Source organism: Anabrus simplex, chromosome 5 (assembly GCF_040414725.1).
Source record: "Anabrus simplex isolate iqAnaSimp1 chromosome 5, ASM4041472v1, whole genome shotgun sequence".
Lineage (NCBI taxonomy): Eukaryota > Metazoa > Arthropoda > Insecta > Orthoptera > Tettigoniidae > Anabrus > Anabrus simplex.
Window position 1 is genome coordinate 300,112,813 of NC_090269.1, and position 20,680 is coordinate 300,133,492.

A 20,680-nucleotide genomic window follows, 5' to 3' on the forward strand; every position below is an offset into this window, starting at 1 on the left:
CCACGTGAGATTTGTGCTGGACAAAGCGGAGGCGGGACAGGTATTTCTCTGGGTACTTCGGTTTTCCCTGTCTTATTTCATTCCAGCAACACTCTCCAATATCATTTCATTTCATCCGTCATTCATTATTCATTGCCCCAGAGGAGTACGGCAGGCCTCGGCAGCCGGCAGAATTCCTATCCTCGCCGCTAGATGGGGATTCGTTCATTCCATTCTTGACCCGCTCGAATGACTGGAAACAGGCTGTGGATTTCTTGTTAGTAAAGAGAACACCTGAAGGCATGTGAATAGATACTATATATATATTCTCCAAGAGAGATATCAGCTTACAAATAGTAAGTGATTATGCGGGGGTCCTGAAACCAGAACAAAATTACTTGCATTGTTGAGTATCAGTATGTATAGCTTAGTAATGGTGACCAGCTAAGACATCTCCAGCCTCCTAAATCAACTCCTCATTAATTTACTTTCAGACCATTACCAGCTACCACCACCCCCCTCCCACCCCATGCCAAAGAGACAATTTATTTTAACCTAAAATCCCCACCCACCAAGCTACCGTATAAAGTCCTCACTTCCTAAAACTTAAGATCTTGGCCAAAAGCACTGGGACACACGGGAATCGTGGCGGGAGCACCGTAAATACAAACTGCCTATTATAATGCTGTTTTTTAAAATTCAACACATAACCATCGCACAGTCTCACTAAAAGTTAACTCAACAGCAGTGGCGGCTCGTGACAAAATTTTTAGGAGGTTCACATTTCTGTTCATGTCTCAAATCAGCAAAAGAGTAACATATGTACATAAATCATTTCACTAACAGTTCCTTGTACGGTTCCTTCTTCACAAATACTTTGGTAGAACCCCTGTAACCGAGGATAAATTTTATACGAGACTAATTTGTTAGTGTAGAACAAAAGTAAAATTCACAATAACTTTACTACACTGAGATTATTGAAGGATGCGAGCACTATTCTTGGTTTTTAAACAGCACGAATTTCACCTGGGTGTTAGTGTAGAACCAAACCAAACCCGGTGGTCTGCAGATTACGAGGTGTCGTGTGGTTAGCACGACGAATACTCTCGGCCGTTATTCTTGGCTCTTTTGACCGCCATCTCACCGTCAGATACCTCCTCAATTGTAATCACGTAGACTGAGTGGACCTCGAACCAGCCCTCAGATCCAGGTTAAAATCCCTGACCTGGCCGGGAATCGAACCCGGGGCTTCCGGGTAAGAGGCAGTGTAGAACAATAGTAAAATTCATAATAGCTTTACTGCACTGCGAACACTGAAGGATGCGAGCACTATTCCTGGTTTTTAAACAGCACGAAGTTCACCTGGGTATGACGAGAAGCATAGAAGGAATGTGTACCGCATTTACCGGTAATTTTTTTAAAATAATTATTTCCGAATTGACCCCAATAGTCTCCACATTATCTCGGTTAGTTAGGGTTCTACTGTATCACGTGGTAATTATTCTCATTTTGCAAATTATAGCCACTACTCTAAACAATTGAGCATGCAGTACAACCAACAATACTAGATCATGCTTATTTAAATGATAGGATTTAGATTAGCAACTCACGTAAATGCTGATTATTTGTACAGGAAAGCAATCCTTCTGTCTTTCAATCGCGCAAATTTCTCAATCACTTTACGATTGAAGTCACTGATGTTGTTGACAAATCTCTTCTCAATAGCAAGCACAGCCAGCGCTGACAGTCGTTCTCCAGTCGTGGTGTTCCTCAGAAACGTTTTAATTCGTATTCAAAGTAGAAAAACACCTCTCAGGCTCCACTGTCGTAATTGGGGTTGTGACAACAATTCGGAGTAATTCGCATACTTGTGGAACTGTGTCCCTATCTAGTTCATTGTCAAGCAGAAACTGCAACATGGAAATGGCCCCATCATCTTTCTGAAAGCCATTTCTCATATACAATACTTCTAGTTCAGTCTTCAGCTGTGTCTTATTTAGGCAGGGATACATATGCGCCATTGTATTCAGTTCTCTTTCTGGAAAAGAGTCTGAACAGACACCAAAATGCCTATTCAGAATTAGGGTACTAGCGAAATCTGCCGGTAATGTAATGCAATAGTAGCTCCTGGGAGGCTGTGGCTAACCATAATAGGGGAGGTGGCGGACCCTTGTGGTCAACTGTAATACTGCCACTGGGTTGAAGGTGGCTCTAGACGACAAGGCACGTACCTTACCGTGCTCCTCGCTAATGGGAATATCAGTGCAGAAAACCATGACGTCATCTGCTTTGCTCATGCGTATAGTCTTACAGCACAATAGCGCATTATCAAGTGTGCTCGCTGCACTGTCAGTCAAAACGAACAACTGTCGGTGTAACGGAGCTTCGATATAAGTCGATTGTCGAATGCTTTCGATCGATTGTCGAAATCAGGTCGAAAGAAAAGAATGAATGCGTAAATATGTAATAAAACTGGGTGTTCACGTGCTCCTGTGCTCCTGAGAGCCCACCGCCACTGCTCAACAGTTAACTAAGTGTTAGTCACTGCACTACGATGTCGGTACAGTCCCACTGCAACTCCGAAAGCAAACGGGTGTGGTTAGCTCCTGGATGGGTGACCATTAGGTCTACCACAGTCGACACACACGTAACCACTGTGTCAAGTCAACACTGAATGAGCATCGACCTCCTGGTCACTCACATGCAAATGCACACAAATACACGCAACACTTAACCACACACACATACTGGAAAAATGAAATTACAATACTCAACTGTTAATTAAGCAATATCGGGCGTGGTCACCCACTGGATCGGTGATCACCAACCCACACAAACTGCTTTAAAAACAACCAACTGGTTTACACACACATAACACACAACAGAATTACACACACTACAGGCCGACGGAGGAGTGCGGAAGGTCGCACGGGTATCGGCACGTCACAAACCACCTATCTTTACGGAGATAGGTGAAACATATGGATAACCAGGGAATGGAGAATTTTAAGTGAGTCCTTCATAATGTTGAAGGCCATACTTCGTTAACACAGCTGTACATGACATTAAGCGCATGTTCCTGGCAAACCCTTATAGCAGCGAAGAAAAGATATACGACTATTTTTATACGAAAGTTAATTCTAAATACTGGACTTAACGGATTGTCAATTGCTTTGGTTTCGGTGCAGCACTTTTACGCAAAACTGGGCGTCTTTTACGCAAATGTTCATGTTAATTTACCAGCGGGTGAGGTGGTCGTGCGGTTAGGGGCGCGCAGCTGTGAGCTTGCATCCGGGAGATAGTGGGTTCGAACCCCACTGTCGGCAGCTCTCAAAATGGTTTTCCGTGGTTTCGCATTTTCACACGAGGCAAATGCTGGGTCTGTACCTTAATTAAGGCCACGGCCGCTTCCAACTCACTCCTAGGCATTTCCTGTCCCATTGTCGCCATAAAACCTATCTGTGTCCGTGTGACGTAAAACCTAACCAAACCCCACGGCACTTAATGCCCTTAAAAGGGCCTTGGTCTGCCCAGCGACCGCTGCTCAGTCCGAAGGCCTGCAGATTACGAAGGGTCGTGTGGTCAGCACGTCGCATCCTCTCGGTCGTTATTCTGGGCTTTCGAGACCGGGGCCGCCATCTCACCATCAGATAACTCCTCAATTCTAATCACGTATGCTGAGTGGACCTCGAACCAGCTCTCAGGTCAAGAGAAAAATCCCTGACCTGGCCGGGAATCGAACACGGGGCCTCCGGGCGAGAGGCAGGTACGCTACCCCTACACCACGGGGCCGGCCGTGCGACGTAAAGCAAATAGTAAAAAACAAGTTATTTTACCGCAAAAATGGACATTACATTAACGCAAATGAATATTAAGACTTACCTTCAAACGTGGCAACTGCGCCTCCATTTATTTATTTTTATTTTATGTATTAATGTCTTTCTGTACATGGCGGGGCTCAGGCTATGAAGCCTGCTATTATGCCAAACCATAAAATTGTACACCTGTGTAAACAGAACATTATAACTACTTAAAAGTAAAAATAAGTTTAATATAATTTAAAATTAACGTGAAATGTAATTTAATAATTTGTTTTTAACATTTAAAAATGAATTTATAGTATTTACTATTATTATTATTACCTCCTCTGCGAACCATGTGACCTTGCCGCGGTGGGGAGGCTTGCGTGTCCCAATGATGCAGATAGCCGAGCCGCAGGTGCAACCATATCGGATGGGTGTCTGTTGAGAGACAAGACTAAGGAATGGTTCATCGAAAGGGGGGTAGCAGCCTTTCGATAGTTGCAAGGGCGGCAGTCTAGATGATTGACTGATACGGCCTTGTAATAATACTCAACATGGCTTAGCTGTGTTGATACTGCTACACGGCTGAAAGCAACGGGAAACTACAGCCGTAACTAACTCCCGAGGACATGCAGCTCTCTCTGTATGAATGATATACTGATGATGGCTTCCTCCCGGGTAAAAATATTCCGGAGGTAAACTAGTCCCCCATTCGGATCTCCGGGTGGGGACTACACGAGAGGGGGCGATCATCAGGAAGATGGATACTGACATTCTACGAGTCGGAGCGTGGAATGTTAGAAGTTTGAATCGTTGTGGTAGGTTAGAGAACCTGAAAAGGGAGATGGATAGGCTAAAGTTAGATGTAGTTGGTATAAGTGAAGTACGTTGGCAGGAAGAACAAGATTTTTGGTCAGGCGACTACCGAATTATCAACACAAAATCAAACAGGGGAAATGCAGGAGTTGGTTTAATAATGAATAAGAAAATAGGGCAGCGGGTAAGCTACTACGACCAGCATAGTGAAAGAATTATTGTCGTCAAGATAGACACCAAACCAATGCCCACCACAATAGTACAGGTCTATATGCCTACTAGTTCAGCGGATGATGAAGAAATCGAAAGAATATATGAGGAGATAGAAGATTTAATACAATATGTAAAAGGTGACGAGAATCTAATTGTGATGGGAGACTGGAATGCAGTGGTAGGCCAAGGAAGAGAAGGTAATACAGTAGGAGAATTTGGATTGGGACAAAGGAACGAAAGAGGAAGTCGGCTGGTTGAATTCTGCACTGATCATAATTTAGTCCTTGCCAATACTTGGTTCAAACACCACAAACGACGGCTGTATACGTGGACGAGACCTGGAGACACCGGAAGGTATCAAATAGACTTCATTATGATTAGGCAGAGATTCAGAAACCAGGTGTTGGATTGCAAAACTTTCCCAGGAGCAGACGTGGACTCTGACCATAACTTGTTGCTCATGAAATGCCATCTGAAGTTGAAGAAATTGAAGAGAGGAAAGAATGCAAAAAGATGGGATCTAGACAAGTTGAAAGAAAAGAGTGTGATGGATTGTTTCAAGGAACATGTTGCACAAGGACTAAATAAAAAGGCTGAAGGAAACACTATAGAGGAAGAGTGGAGAGTCATGAAGAATGAAGTCAGTAGGGCTGCTGAAGAAATGTTAGGAAGGAAGAAAAGATCAACTAAGAATCAGTGGATAACTCAGGAGATACTAGACCTGATTGATGAACGACGAAACTACAAGAATGCTAGAAATGAACAGGGCAGAAAAGAATACAGGCGATTAAAGAATCAAGTGGATAGAAAGTGCAAGGTAGCTAAGGAAGAATGGCTGAAGGAGAAGTGCAAGGATGTCGAAGGCTGTATGGTCCTGGGTAAGGTAGATGCTGCATACAGGAAAATCAAGGAAACCTTTGGAGAAAGGAAATCTAGGTGTATGAATATTAAGAGCTCAGATGGAAAGCCACTTCTAGGGAAAGAAGACAAAGCAGAAAGATGGCAGGAGCATATCCAACAGTTGTATCAAGGCAAAGATGTAAATAATTTGGTTCTGGAACATGAAGAGGCTGTTGATGCTGATGAAATGGGAGACCGAATTTTGAGTTCAGAGTTTGACAGAGCTCTGAGAGACCTAAATAAGAACAGGGCACTTGGAATTGATGACATTCCCTCTGAATTACTGACTGCCTTAGGAGAAACCAGCATGGCAAGGTTATTTCATTTAGTGTGCAAGATGTATGAGACAGGAGAAGTCCCATCCGATTTTCGGAAGAATGTTGTTATACCTATTCCCAAGAAAGCCGGTGCTGACAGGTGTGAAAACTACCGCACCATTAGTTTAGTATCTCATGCCTGCAAAATTTTAACACGTATTATTTACAGAAGAATGGAAAAACAAGTGGAAGCTGAGTTGGGAGAAGATCAATTTGGCTTCAGAAGAAATGTAGGCACACGTGAAGCAATACTGACTTTACGTCTGATCTTAGAGGATCGAATCAAGAAGGACAAGCCCACGTACATGGCATTCGTAGATCTAGAAAAGGCATTCGATAATGTTGATTGGACCAAGCTATTTATGATTCTGAAGATGATAGGGATCAGATACCGAGAACGAAGAATTATCTACAATCTGTATAAAAATCAGTCTGCAGTGATAAGAATCGAGGGCTTTGAAAAAGAAGCAGCAATCCAGAAAGGAGTGAGGCAAGGCTGCAATTTGTCCCCTCTCCTTTTCAATGTTTACATAGAACAGGCAGTAAAGGAAATCAAAGAGAAATTTGGAAATGGAATCACAGTCCAAGGAGAGGAAATCAAAACCTTGAGATTTGCCGATGATATTGTTATTTTATCTGAGACTGCAGAAGATCTCGAGAAGTTTCTGAATGGTATGGATGAAGTCTTGGGTAAGGAGTACAAGATGAAAATAAATAAGTCCAAAACAAAAGTAATGGAGTGCAGTCGAACGAAGGCAGGTGATGTAGGAAATATTAGATTAGGAAATGAAGCCTTAAAGGAAGTAGATGAATATTGTTACTTGGGTAGTAAAATAACTAACGATGGCAGAAGTAAGGAGGACATAAAATGCAGACTAGCACAAGCAAGGAAGAGCTTTCTTAAGAAAAGAAATTTGCTCACTTCAAACATTGATATCGGAATTAGAAAGATGTTTTTGAAGACTTTCGTGTGGAGTGTGGCATTGTATGGAAGTGAAACATGGACGATAACTAGCTCAGAAAGAAAGAGAATAGAAGCTTTTGAAATGTGGTGTTACAGAAGAATGCTGAAGGTGAGATGGATAGATCGAATCACGAATGAAGAGATACTGAATCGAATTGGTGAGAGGAGATCGATTTGGCTAAATTTGACGAAAAGAAGAGATAGAATGATAGGACACATCTTAAGACACCCAGGACTTGTTCAGTTGGTTTTTGAAGGAAGTGTAGGTGATAAGAACGGTAGGGGTAGACCAAGGTATGAATATGACAAGCAGATTAGAGCAGATGTAGGATGCAATAGTTACGTAGAAATGAAAAGGTTAGCGCAGGATAGAGTGGCATGGAGAGCTGCATCAAACCAGTCTATGGACTGATGACTCAAACAACAACAACTATTATTAAAACTATACCTCGAAAATTGTCAATGTCACTAATCTTACATTTACATTTTATTCATTTGACTTAATCTAATATTTGAGGGTACTTCTTGGAGTAAATTATTCTGATTGTAGATAAAAGTTCCAACACATTCTTTTGAATACCTTTAGGTTGCTTATGTCTCTAATTTCAGCCGGGAGGGAATTCCAGGAACGTATGGTCCCTGGTACAAATGAGTTGTTATACATCCTACTGTGGTGAATGGGGATGGACAACAGGGATCGTGTTGATGACCTTGCGGGTATTCTGCCTGAGGGAGAGAGGTAGCCAAAATCTATTCTCAGGTAGTCTGGTTTACCTGTTCGTAGTATTTTGTGCAGAAGAGAAACAGCATGGTGCTTGCGTCTATCGCATAATCCTAACCAGGACAGTTGATGGAGGAATGGGCTGATGTGGGAATGGAGCGGAACATTTAGAATGAATCGAATGCAGGCATTATGCGCCCGTTGAAGTTTGAAACCAAGTGAATAACTTATGTTATTATAGACTATGTCACCATAATCAAATATTGGTAGAATTAATCCTTCAACGAGCAGTTTCCTGGTTTTGACAGGAAGAAAGTCCCTCAGTTTGTGCAGTGAGTGTAATGAGCCGAATACACGTTGACAAATTTTTGTTACGTGCTCTGACCAACTTAAATATTTATCAAAAATTATTCCATGGTTCTTAACGGAGTCTTTCAGTGTTATAGGTGTTTCATTGATCTTGATAACCGGTATATTGATACTTTCTAACTTGGCATGCGCTTTTTTAGATCCTATTATGATGGCTTGAGATTTTAATGGGTTTACCTTCAGGCAGTGGCTACTAGTCCACTCGTTAATGTTAAATAGGTCTTCGTTTAATTTCATGGTTGCTTCTTGTATGTCATTCGGCTTGGTATGAATATACAATTGAATATCGTCAGCATATAAGTGATATTTACAGTTCGTCAGTTGTTCTGATAGGTCATTCATGTATAGGGAGAACAGAAGCGGTGATAACACCCCACCCTGTGCTACCCCCCTCTCAGTATTTAGCCATCTAGACATATTGTCTCCCACTGACACACATTGTTTACGTCCGCAAAGATAGGAACGTACCCAGCCTAATACATTATTAGAAAATTTCATCGTTTCTGATTTGGCTAGTAAAATGTCTTTGTCTACGCAGTCAAATGCTTTTGTAAGGTCGAGAAGAATTAGAATTGTCATTTTTCCGTTATCCATTGCTAGCTGAATGTCGTTAGTTACTTTTACCAATGCTGTGTTGGAACTGTAATTCGATCTGAACCCTGATTGATATCTGTCGAGTAAGTTATGATGTAAGAGATAGTCTGTCATTTGTTTGTGTACTAGTTTTTCCAGTACTTTTCCTAGTACAGGGAGGATACTAACAGGCCGGTAATCGTCAAAGGATATGGGGGTACTATTTTTCGGCAAGGGTCTGATGATGGCATTTTTCCATTTCTCAGGAAAGATTCCCGTCATCAGAGAGGTGTTAATAATGTGCGTTATTGTAGGAAGAATGATGTCTAGAATTTTTCTTAAAAGGGACAGGTTTATTCCGTCGTGTCCGGTAGACCCTGATTTTATGTCGATCATCACGTTCTCGGCGTTCTCCGAAAAATTCTTGTTAGCAGAAATGATTTTCCTTTTCTTTACAGCTGCTGCGATTGGTAACGGTGTCTCAACGTCTTGATGAATTATTTTTCCAAATATCGACGTTATATTCGTATTTTTGTATGACATGTTTTATAATTTGTCTATTCGTAGCAGAATTGATCACTCTGAAGTTGCTTAAGCATATCAGTTAGCACATGAACAAAAGTATGTGTCGTCTAAAATTGATTTTTTTAAATGTCCATGCAACGATTCTACCCCATTTGTAGTTCGGGGATCGTTTAAGGACAACTGGCCCATAACGTTGGGGAGAGTTGGCGTAATCAATGATATAGTTTTCGAACACGTATTCGACGAAACCATTTATTTGGGGATTATTAGGAATTATACTGTGTAATTCAACAAACACCTCACCCACAATATTTGGAGGCAAATATTGTAATACAAAGAAATATCTGTTTGCTTGATTCTGAGTTTTCACATTTTCAATCAATCAATCAATCAATCAATCAATCAATCAATCAATCAATCAATCAATCAATCAATCAATCAATCAATCAATCAATCAATCAATCAATCAATCAATCAATCAACACTGATCTGCATTTCGGGCAGTCACCCAGGTGGCAGATTCCCTGTCAGTTGTTTACCTAGTCTTTCCTTAAATAATTTGAAAAAAGATGGGAATTTATCGAATATCTTCCTTGGTAAATAATTCCAATCCCTAACTCCACTTTCCATAAACAAATATTTGGCCCAATTTGTCCTCTAGAATTCCAATTTTATCTTCATATTGTTATCTTTTCTACTTTTGAAAACACCACTCAGACTTATTCGTCTACTACCGAGTGAGTTGGTCGTGTGGCTATAGTTGCGCAGCTGTGAGATAGTGGATTCGAACCCCACTGTCGGCAGCCCTGAAGATGGTTTTCTATGGTTTCCCATTTTCACAGCAGGAAAATGCCGGGGCTGTACCTTAATTAAGGCCACGGCCGCTTCTTTCCCACTCCTAGCCCTACGTGTGTCGGTGCGACGTAAAGCAAATTGTGTTCGTCTACCAATGTCACTCCACACCATCTCTCTACTGACAGCTCGGAACATAACTATTAGTCCAGCAGCACGTCCCCTTTTTCCCAAGTTTTCACAGTCCAAAGTTTGCCATATTTTCGTATCACTATACTTTTGTTGAAAATCAGCCCTGTGTTCACAGTTTTTCTAAGTGAAAGCTGCAACATTTTATAGGCGCGTTCGGGAGCACATTTTTACAGCAATTTGAGCTGATCGTTCAAAGTTTAAAATTATATCGCCAGGGTTAAAATTGTTTTTACATAACTTTCAGATACCATTCCACATGCTTTCATACTTATCAACAGCAACCAAATATAAGTTGAATGTATCCGGCCTTTGTATGTGAATGATATACATCTGATCTTTTTAATCTTTGGGCTTATATAAAACGCGCCGTCAGTTAATGTGCTCTTAGGATTACTGCAAAAAAAGGACTGCTAATTTTTTCATTAGTAAAGAAACTAAACCTCCCTTTAACTGAGAAGAAATATCTAACTCATGCAATTGTAGCAGTGCATCCTCTGCGGAACGAGTTAGAAGTAGTAATACTTTCCATCGTTCTGTGTACTTTGATACACGAATATTGCTAAGCTTTCCTTTGTTAATAACATCGGAATTTGTGAGTTTCTTATGAATAATCTTACATGGTTGTGGAGTCAGGTACTCCACAGCTCTGCGCTATTTCTTATTATGTGATTTTCCATACACTCTTGCTTTCGTTGTAGTGCCTGTGTTCACCTCTTGTAAACACTACATCATTAGCATCTGCATTAGTCTGTATGGCACCTACACATTTTTTAACAGAGCACCAACACGGTATATTTCCAGTACGTATTATACGTTGTCTACGGTATTTATAACCATCCCAAATAACACACTGCACTTCACGGTTGGTCATTATTTTTACAAGCTCTATGCTGGCACTAGTACTGAAACACTGAGACACGTCATCTGACATACTGTACTTTATCTTGTCTGCTGTAGGCTCCGGCTAGACAGCAGTGAGACCGCAGTCTGTTCGATAATTAAAAAATGGGTTTCTGAAATATAATTGGCAGGACAGGGATTAAAGTACATAATTGAGAATGAGAACTCAACGAAATAAGGTTGGACAAATTTAACGATAAAAACATAAAATCTGGAATAAATTCCCCCCCCCCCAATACTGTACAAAATACATAAAACCCTAGCACACAATTATTTGAGTGATGGGTCCACTGCCCATATTAATTACATCATCGTCTTTATTTTGTGGATACGTGAGATAGCTTCTTGTTCACGAAAATATTATGATCTTGTTAGTCTGAACTGATGGAGATTTACGCATAATGAAACGTCTATTTAACATGGGAAAGACTAGATAGGTTCACACATTCACTAACATTTAAAACACAAAACACAAGATAAATTTGTCCAGGACCGCTCTAAATGCCCCTAAAATAATCACTGACTAGATATGGACATGGTTCCATGTTCCAATTGGACGAAGCACAGGTCACTCCCATTTGTAAGCTTACCAGCCCATTACAAGTTATATCAAGGACAAAATAATAATCAAAATGACAATCAAAACTACAAGAAAAATAAAAAAAATCACACAAATAAATATCTCTGCACCTGAAACAAAATTACATACAGGAAATACACTCGTCGTGTAGCGTTAGCGTATCGTAAATCTCGTGGCTGAGGGTGACAATGGATCATTGCCTTGGATCTCGCAAAAACTGAGACAAGGTCGTTGTTGGCTGCTCCCCTTTCTCTGTAAGCTTGTCCGTTTCTCACCTCCGTGGTTTAAATACTCAAGACAAACAACCTGGGCGAACGAGGAGAAAACATAGCAGGATAGACATGTGTTTCGTGGCCTTCTACACTCTTTCAAAGGGTAGCCTAGGCGCTTTTGACATTCATTTCTCTCCAATTTTCTCTTCAAATTTACCCTTGTTCATAATTAAATTATAATTTCTTTTATCGCATGCTTCCTATATCTTGGGCCTCGGTTCATATTCCTCGTAATATTTCCTCTCTTAGAAGCCTTGATTCATATTTCTCGTAGCATTTCTCGTCTTAGAACCCTTCGTTCATTTATTTATTTACTTATTGCACACTACAGGACTGACTGTCCCAATTACAGTGGCAACTACTTTATGTAAGCTACAATTAACATGGTGGTACTTATATATAAACTATATTCTACAATTTTATCTAATATCCTATAATGTTAATATAAATATCAAAATATTTACTAAAAACTATAGAACCTTATATTAATACGGTGGAACAACACACGACAAAGTAAAATGACAAAATAAATGAAGCAATACATGTACACCGCCTTTGCTGGCAGAACCTAGTGTTTAGAGCAGGGCCTCTCAGGGTGCATGCGCGTGGTGCATGCACTGTGCACGGTGCAAAAGACGACTTCGCTTGGTTGACCAGAGTGCAGACCCCCCACTCCTCTTTCCCTACACCTGCCTCACCCGTTCGGCCTGTCTCCGCGTTCCTCGCCTTCACTGCTGTTTCTTCCCCACTGCGAAATGTTTACGTGTGGTGAGCGGAGACGCTCAGTTGTATGGGACAAGGTTACCAGTGTTATTAAAAACCCTCTTCTTTCAGTTTAGTTCGAGGGTCCCATTTCCGAAAGGCACTGGACCAGGGTACTAAACAACTTTACAGGTGGTGCACGGCATGCTGGATATTTGTCGGCATATACTGTAGATTACGTTTGGTTTGAGTAGTGTCCTTCTCTAGCTCCTCTTTTCCTTTTTCCTTGCAATTATACCAGTAATGTCTGGAATAAGGGATCGGCTGACAGCAATTCTGAGAGCGTTCTTTAAATTACAATCAGAAATACTAGCACGCAATCTAGTTTTTGTACAAGTCAAAACAGAAAAAAACCTTTCACATATACATGTGGAACCAAACATAGAAATAATCTTAGCTGCTTCTCGTTGTAGCTTAGGAAAATCTTCCTTCGACAAATTCTGGTAGAATTCGGGCAAAGTCTTTGTATGGAAAAACAGATCTTTCTGACGATCATCGTTTTGCAAATCTATTAATTCAAATTGCAAATCAGGAGATACACTTTCAACTGCTACCGAAAAGGCCTTTACAAAGACATCAAGCATTGGCTGCAGGTCAGTAATATCCTGTAACGAGAAACACACTTTTTTTAAAATAAAAGTTATGTTTTTAATATATGAAATTACTTTGGAGTACCAGAAGGGACATATTTACATAAAGAGGTATTGTGGACGAATGTTTTCTAATTGCATGTTACGCTTGTACACTTAAAATCATCTACTTTTTTTTACAGTTGACGGTATACCGGTACTTTACCTGGAATCGGTCGCTAAACTCGTTTTCAAGGGATTGTAGCACCTCGACGTACTTTTCAAAGCGTGCTCCTTCCCGTACATATGCTGTCAAACAAAACCATAGTAACGTTTTGAGTAAACCACTTTGTAAAACCTAGAGTATTTATTAAAGATTATAATATGTATACATACCGCTTACCTAGCTCAGGGAAGTGTTCCGTATTTTTTCCGAAAGGTTGTGTTTGAGGAGTTGAAGTTTCTGTTGGAAAGCCTTAATCTTGCTGACCATGTCGTTGATTAGATGATTTTCTTTTTGGAGTTTCAGACTTAGATCATTTAGAAGAGCCATAATATCTGCTAAAAATCCTAAGTCAGCTGCCCATTCAGGGTCATGTAAAAGTGGCTCTGGACGTCCTTTTTCCACCAAAAACTCAGCAACAGCGTGGCGTATTCGAAAAAAATCGTAAAATCACCTTTCTGTTGCTTAACCACCGTACAGGAAATGGTCTCAACATTTAATAACCTAGTAACGCAACTCTACGATCGGCACGCCCCAGTGCGTACGGGAAAAGGTTCCAGTGCTCCTAAGCCGTGGATAGATGACGAAATTCGCCACTTAATGGCTAAACGAGACGCTGCTCATAGACGATACAAGCACTACCCAACGGAAGTAAACCACCAGACTTATAAAACACTGCGTAATAAAACGACCTCTAAAATTCGAAGCGTTAGACTACGTTACGCCCATAACTTGATTAGACCTGACGTACGCCCTGCGACGATGTGGAAATCTATGAAATATTTTGGTATCAATAACCAGAAATCTAACGATGAACTAAATGTTAACGTAGATGAATTAAACGACCATTTCATCTCGCCAACGGGAATTAATCCGGTCGTGAAGGAGAAAACTATTAATACATACGATAATACGCCATCTCCACAAAGAGATCAATTTTACTTCAGTCACGTCACACCGCAAGAAGTGATTGACTCAATAATACGCATCAAGATCAGGGCTAGGGGCGTAGATAATATAGGCCATGAAATGCTCATGAAAATTCTCCACCACATCATTTATCCATTGGTGAATATTTTTAATTACTCACTGCAACAGGGGACTTATCCGGAAATATGGAAAATGGCCATAGTTCGCCCACTTCCGAAAATAAGACTGGCGAAGGACGTCGGTGACTATCGGCCGATTAGCATCTTATGCATATTGTCAAAAGCTTTAGAATTCATAGTTCACAAGCAAATTACCGACTATCTTATTCAACACAATCTTCTTGATATCCACCAGTCCGGCTTTAGATCGAAACACAGCACCTGCAGTGCATTAACACATGTGACTGATGACATAAGGCAAGCTATGGACAACAAACAACTGACAGTTCTAGCGTTATTGGACTTTAGTAAAGCTTTCGACACTGTTGACAGGGACATACTTATATCCAAATTAAACAGTTTAAATTTCTCCGCGAGTGCACTCCAGTGGATCAGATCCTATCTCACCGGTCGCCAGCAGTGTGTACTTAACAACAACAATGAATATTCAGATTGGCGTACGGTCGACGTAGGAATACAACAAGGATCTGTACTGGGCCCCCTATTTTTCTCTTTGTATATAAATGGCATATCTTCCGGATTAAAACACTGTAAATACCACTTATACGCTGATGACCTACAGATATATATACACAGCAAACCCGAAAACCTACACTCAGAAACACGTCACCTGAATGAAGACTTGATGACCATAGATATATGGGCCAGAACTCACGGATTAAAATTAAACCCATCAAAATCCCAGGCAATAATTATTGGTTACCCTAAATTACTTTGCAAGCTCAATCGAACAGCGTTACCACAGTTGTCCATAAGTGGTACTCCCATACAGTATAACCAAAATGTAAGAAATCTTGGCATAATATTTGACGAACATCTGTCCTGGTCTGCCCAAACTATATCTGTGTGTAGGAAAATATACGGAACGCTACGCTGTCTCAGTAAATTCAAATTCACTTTCCCTTTTAAACTAAAGAAAATTCTTGTTGAATCACTCGCATTACCTCATTTTGATTATTGCGACATAGTTTACAACAACCTAGGAGTAGACTGGGGAAGGAAATTACAGTGCGCTCAGAATGCCTATGTAAGATTTATCTGTGGACTTCGTTACGCTGACCATGTCACACCGTCTTACACGCGGCTCGGGTGGCTTCGCCTGCAAGAACGACGCACACTTCATACTCTTTGCTTCTTGCATACTATTCTTAAAAGTTCTCAACCAGCCTATCTCCGTGATCGAATGAAGCTCCTCTCCACAGACCATAACAAAAATACCCGATCCTGCAGCACCATGTGTTTATCCCTTCCTGTACACAGAACAGCAATCTAGACGAAATCATTCACCGTTACCGCAGCTCGACAATGGAATCTCTTACCAGTGGACGTCAGAAGCATGTCCAGCAGCTTAGCTTTTAAACATGCCTGTGTCGAAATACTAGGTAAACATGCATGAATCATCAAATTATGACCTGAAAACACCTACTCCTACCGCCTCTACATCATCATTTCCCTCTTCCTTTCACAGATATTCTTCTTCTTCGTCTTCTTCTACTTCTTACTAATCCTTCTCTTCACCTCTCAACTGAAGGCGATATTTCGGTGTACTGTAGAAATGTATATATTTTCTAAACTTTTTCTTAAGTAGTTGTTATAGTACTCATTATTCATAATGATATTCTTGGTACTCATTATTCGTAGTTATATTCTTGGTACACATTATTTATAGTTATATTCTTAGTACTCATTATTCATAATTATATTCTTAGTACTCATTATTCATAGTTATATTCTTAGTACTCATTATTCATAGTTATATTCTTAGTACTCATTATTCATAATTATATTCTGCACTTTACGTACGATTTATATTATATAGATGATATGATCTTTTTTTTTAAAGTGTGGTTACTTTTGTTAATGGTATTACTGTTACTATTGTCCATATTATCATATTATTGTCATCAGTAGTTATTATTAAGTGTTCTAGGTTAAGACTGGTTAAGTGTAAGAAAGGGAGTACATCCCTAACTTTGCCAGGATAAATAAAACATATTACTTACTTACTTACTTACTTACTTACTTACTTACTTACTTACTTACTTACTTACTTACTTACTTACTTACTTACTTACTTACTTACTTACTTACTTACTTACTTACTTACTTACTTACTTACTTACTTACTTACTTACTTACTTACTTACTTACTTACTTACCTCTGTATGGTAGGGGATATCGGGATACTCTTCCTCAAGTGAAACCAAAAATTCTTTGAATTGGCGATGAGTGAGCCCGTGAGAACGAATATAGTTAACGATACGCACAACTACGTTCATCACGTCTTGAAGACAGATAACTTTTGCACAAAGAGCCTCTTGGTGAGCAAAACAATGAATGGATGGTAAATTCGGCATATTAAGCTTTTTCCACAGTAAACCAGTGAACCCTTTTACTTTACCGCGCATTGCTGGCGCCCCGTCTGTTGTCACGGAAAATAGCTTTTCAGCTGCCATTTCGACCGCGTCTAAAATATCCGCACCTGTAGTAGTGTCCTTCATTGAAATCATATCTAGGAGCTCTTGCGTTACATGCAGGTCGTCGTCTACGCCACGTAAAAAAATGGATAACTGGGATGTGTCGCTAATATCCGTTGACTCATCAAGTGCAATGGAACACGCTAAGAAGTCTTGAGTTTTGGCTGCCAATTGTTCACGCAAATTCCCTGCAATGTCGCTGATTCGTCGAGTTATTGTCATACTGGACAGTGGTATTCTGCTGTATGCTGGAGCTAATGTAGGGTTAATTGTCTCTACTACGTCCAACAAAATACTCTTTATTAGTGGCCCTTCCATAAACGGCTTCCCAGCTCTTGCTAGCCGTAAAGCAACTTTATAACTAGCTCTAAGAGCAGCGTCACTACACCCTTCATCTTCCTCGCCCTAAATTAGATATATTAAAGAAGTGAATTAGAAATACAGATACATGTTTGAGAGGAATGTAAACATAATTTTTTAAAAATGCAGAACCCGTAACCAAACTGAAAATGCTACAGTACTGGAACAAACCTCATTTGTGGATATAGAATGCTCTTCTTCAAGATGTTTCTACTTACTTAATTCTTTCTCTCTGGCGTCTCCTATGATTTCACAGTGATTTTCCGAATGTAGTCTGTTGTAGTGTCTTTCAATAGACGATTTTCTTACGCACGTAATTATCGTCCCACAGATTAAGCATTTGGCGTTATCGTCACGACAGACAAAAAAATACGAAAGTTCCCAGTTCGATTGAAATGGACTTTCGGCAGTCTTTGCTTTCTTCGAAACAGATTGCCCCATTATTATGTTGTTGTCGTGCGCTTATCCATTTCACTGATAAACACGTCGTCTATCACCAAACGCTTCGTCGCTCTCAGCACACGACACCATCCGAGTCAAGCCGAGTTCCGCCGAGGGGGACCGATGCACAGTGCACAGAGCCTATGCACCTCGCTCTGCACGCGTGAGAGTTTCGGCGCTTGAGAGGCCTTGGTTTAGAGTGTCTTCTGGTATAGGCTAGAGCAATTTTGTTACTTTCATAGATCTGTCTCTGTCTTATCCTTGGCTTTGACAATATGAAAGGACTGGGGTATGAGCGATGCTAGTAATGCCATTCCTTGTGCAGCCAGTCCCTGCTATGAATGTTATGAAAATGTTGCTCATAGGGTCGGTTGGTGCATGCATTTCAGTGGGCTTGGCAGACTGATATGTAACAGCAACTCTGGCTCGGTGAGGAAAGCAACGGAAAGCTACCTCACTCCTCATTTCCCTAGTACGCCTCTTCAATGATGCCTAGGCCATCTATGACAGCTGATGGAAGAGCTGTTGAGGATCCCACCAGCGGCATCGCTGACGGACTGAACATACATACATACGTACATGTACAAGAATAATATTATAGAACTTCACCTTACAATTTATGCTAGTTTTAAGTCTTCATACAATTGCGCGATGAAGGCCATTATTTTCTGAATGGCACTGTTGAAGATACTACAAAGCCTGTTCACCGGCGAGTTATCATGAGCACACTTCCTGGTTTTTTTCATTTTAAAATGTTATGTTATTTCTGGAATTGAAACGAGGTAGGCTACATGGAAATTTAAGAGAGACAGTAATTCTGGATTGTCAAAAGCATAGTTTACAATTTTATTTCACGTAGTATTTATTATCTAGGAACGCTTGTTTCTTATTTCTCGTAGTATATCTTATCTTAAGCCCTTGGTTCATTTTCCTTGCACGCATTTCACTAGATCACATCTCTCGTCGTAATATTTCTAATTTAATTAGACCTTGTCCATGTCCCTCGCCCTATTGTGAATTACCTTTGCAGAATATTTTGAGGACTCTACTTTGTCAACAATGGTCCGCCTTGCTCTCCCATCTCTTCAAATCACTGTAAATTCATGCACATAGTATCCTTCACGCAACTTCTATCGTTAGGTTGTCTATCCCTCATGTTGATCTATTTCCAGATATCAATAGCTACAAGGCTCTCTCGTCCTGGGTCTGTTTAAGGACCCTAACTCTCATACCTCATGTCCCTTGACATGATACGACTAACCAGCGAACAAACTACAAACATATAAACTAACCTAAGACATTTCCCTTAAAACCAATAACCAGATCCCACATCCAAAAACTGTACACATAACTAAAACATGCTTTGGTCCTGAACCTGCCTAACTTACTATTCATTTGCCTTAAGTCTTAAAGATGCATTTACAAACAAGTAAGCGAACCCTTCTAGTCTAACCCATGCTACTATCTGTTCAGACTTAACTTCGTCATGTGACGTCGTCCGGCTCCATCGTCTTGGACTACGACGATGATTAGCACTTCATAGCACCCTTGGAGTCCATGGTTCGAGTCCCTCCGGCACGTTCTTCTCAATCGATGCTGCTATCACCCGTTCAGTCCTATCACCTCGTTATCGTGGTTTCAATCGTTGTACTGAGTTGAGCGCTGTTAGTCACTGTAATCAGCCTAGACGCATTTACTGTCACCTGAGCGTTATGATACTGTCAATGACTTCACTATCAGGTAATAAGTTAAAGGATGTTCCCTGCTGTTGTGATCGAAGTAGGCCCTCCTGTAGAGTTCTAATACTTATAGTTTGTAGGGTTTCACCCTAATTACTTTCTATGCCCAGCTCCACCAGTATTAATGTCTTCGAATCTATTCCTTCAATTCTAAAATTATTCTGGATTCTCACAGTCTTTTCGGAAAGCCTAAATGATTTTATTTCCCGCTCTAGCGCACTGTCTTACACTTACACTGTAAATTGATTCGCGCACCGTAACAGACACTACCACGTCCTTCCACAACTACTTCAGAATGCCAGCGCGTCGTTTGGTTCTCTAACCTTATACAAACCTCTGGGATGACGCTATGTTTTGAGGAATCACTGCCAAATACACACTAACTCTTTGTGATGAGTTCGCGTGGGTTCCCACGCTCCTTAGAAATATGTTATTTATTACATTGGGCACGAGTTAGCTGATCTTATCATATCGAGAGAAAGAGTAAATTTAACCAATACTATCTTACGTTTCACACTAGCAGAACATCGCTTATAGGCGCATTTAATGAATTATTTTATTACCATTCCACCACTGTACTTTCCCACTTTTGTGGCGGGGTGGTGGCATCTCGATAACTCGTTAACAGAGGTGGAAACTAAACTGTAGTTTCACGCAAAATGCTGGGGTCCCTGCACATCGTCTCACCGTCTGGCTCTCTATCCGAGCTTCAGTCCCTGGCGGTAATACAGTATATACATAATCGCATCTTCCTGGATCGATACAGGTGTAGAGTATTAATAAATCGAAAGTGAAGGATTTTGGGACATATGTTTATATGAACTTTTCTTCTTCTTTTGATATAAGAAATCCAACCCCAAAGTTTGTAAAAGTATTTTAGGATCACCCTGTGATATATATTGTTTACATTCTGCTTTACGTCGCAACGACACCGATATAGGTCTTATGGTGACGATTGGATTGGAATGGGCTAGGAGTGGGAAGGGAGCCATCGTGTCTTTTAAGTTACTTCACAGTACTCGCCGTATCCTATCACAGTCGCTAAAAAACCTTTCTTTGTCGGTGCGACGTAAAACAAACACCA